The following is a 2,392-nucleotide window of genomic DNA, read 5'->3' as shown; positions in this document are numbered from 1 at the left end:
TAATGATACGATACAAAAAAATAAGATAAAACAAGAAGAAGTTGGGTGGTTTTGTAGTTGTCGAGGCTGCGGACCTTTTCTCCTTCTATGTCGGAAGTCGATGGCGACTCGATCAAGATGAATCTAAGGTAAAAAATCGAAGAAAAAAATAATTTTTTTTTAAACTTGTTGGTTGGTTTTTGGATGACTTTGGAAGATGAATAGTGAATTTTTTTTTTTAATTATTTATATAAATTTTTGGGACGAAATTGATATTTTACCTATTGTTTCGTTGACGATAACTTGACCGTCCGGACTCCAAAAATGACGAATGAATACTCTATTTTATTTAATTTTTTGTTTTGGATCTAATGGTGTATGTAATTTCTACCAATTATATCGAGAACAAAAATTTACATTTTGAGCCCGATAGGACCCTAAAATTAACGTCGTTTTCGTTTTTAACGATAATTCGATTTTTTGATCCCCAAAAATGACAAGTAAGTAGTCCATGTTCAATAATTTTTTCATTACGAACCCAATGTTATGATCAAATTTTAAAAATTCTTACTCTAATAAAAAATAATTATTTTAGCCTAATCTGATTCGGTAATCGAGGATTTTGTAATTTTTCTATTCGGACTCGCATTTGAGTGTGCTTACAGGCTAAAGTACGCTTATCAATCATTTTGAATCCAATGGTATGGTTAGATTTCATTAAAAATTATCAGAATAGAATCCTATAATTTTACCCTAAGTCCCACTATCAAGATTTTTTCAAAATTTCACTATTTATTTTCTCGAGTTACGAATCAAAAACTCGGGGTTTTACAATCCTTGTTGTCAAAGTGCACTTCTTGACGAATATAAAATGCAATGTAATGAAGATGGGGTGACATACCTTATATTTTTCTACAAATCAATGGGAACTCACCCTATATTTCTTACTATGTAATAAGGGCTCCCCATTTCTAAGGAATTGTTATTTTAGACTCCATATCTTACCCATGTACCAAACACATTTTACCACAAAAATCTTAATATATAATTTTAGCTATTACATATTGTTATTGAACTTTTAATGTATATCTGCCTATCTAAGTACATTTCTTCTTATTTGTGTGTGCTTTGTGTATTAAAGAATGTCCCTTAACATATGAATTAATTGTATAGACGTTCCAGCTTAGGGGGTCATTGTGTCTGACACCTAGTACTCATATCAGTTAATGACAGAAATCCATGAATTTATTACATAGAATCCTTATAAGAGGTTTCAAATCTTATAAGGTTGATTTGAAGAATAAATAATTAGTTAGGACTTGCTTGCTCTTTACTTATATGAAAAAAATCTATATTTAGTTTAACTTTTTTAGACTGATATGGACTCAGTTCCTTCAATATTTTGTAATCAATGATGAATAAAACAGAAAATTATGAATTAGAAAAATATCTTGTACGAATATTTACTTTTGTTTCAATTTTTATTCACTTTCTTTCATCAATAATAAATTCATGTTTTATTGTAAAACCCTGAGTTTTTTATTCGTATATCAGGAAAAAAAATTACAAATAGTGGAAGTTTGAGAAAATCCTAAAAGTGGGACTTAGGGTAAAACTTTAAGATTTTGTTCTGGTCAATTTTACTAAAATCTAACCTCACCATTAGATTCAAATGGTCTAAAAACATATTTTAGCCTATAAGCGCGCTCAAATGCGAGTCCGGACAAAAAAGTTACAAAATCTTCGATTTTTAGTCGAATCAAGTAAAAATAATGAATTTTTTCTAGAGTAAGAATTTTAAAAATTCGTCAAACCATTGGGTTCATAACGAAAAATTATAGAAAATAGACTATTTACTTGTCATTTTTGGAGTCTAAAAAGTCAAATTATCGTCAAAAACGAAAACAATATCAATTTTAGGGGTCCCACCAAGTCCAAAAGTAAACTTTTGTTAGAGATAGGATTTATAGAATTTAACAACACCATTAGATCTAGAATGAAAATTATACAAATAGAGTATTCATTCGTTAGTTTTAGAGTCCGGACGGTCAGTTTATCGTCAAACAAAACAAAATAAAAAATATTGGTTTCGTCCCGCAACTTCTATAAATAATTTTTTTTAAATGAAATCACTATTCATCATCTTTTATATGCGTCCAAAACTAGTCGAAGTTTTTAAAATAAAAATTTAATTTTTTCCAAATTTCAACTTTAGATTCGTCACAAACGGGTCATTCTTGACTTTCGACGTAGAAGGAAAAAATATATGCAGCATCAACCTCTACAAAATCCATCAAATTTTTTTTCATTTTCCCTTCTCTTTCATCCCATTTTGTCGAAAATCAGTCATATGTGATACGGGGGTTTATATTTTTAAATCTCGGATTTCATCTATTTTGTGGTCAAACCGTCC

The sequence above is a fragment of the Akebia trifoliata genome, unplaced genomic scaffold (genome assembly GCF_017979445.1).
Source record: "Akebia trifoliata isolate Shusen 1 unplaced genomic scaffold, ASM1797944v1 Contig00687, whole genome shotgun sequence".
Taxonomy (NCBI): Eukaryota; Viridiplantae; Streptophyta; class Magnoliopsida; order Ranunculales; family Lardizabalaceae; genus Akebia; species Akebia trifoliata.
The sequence above is the reverse complement of the archived record's forward strand: the minus strand, read 5'-3'. Positions refer to the sequence as shown.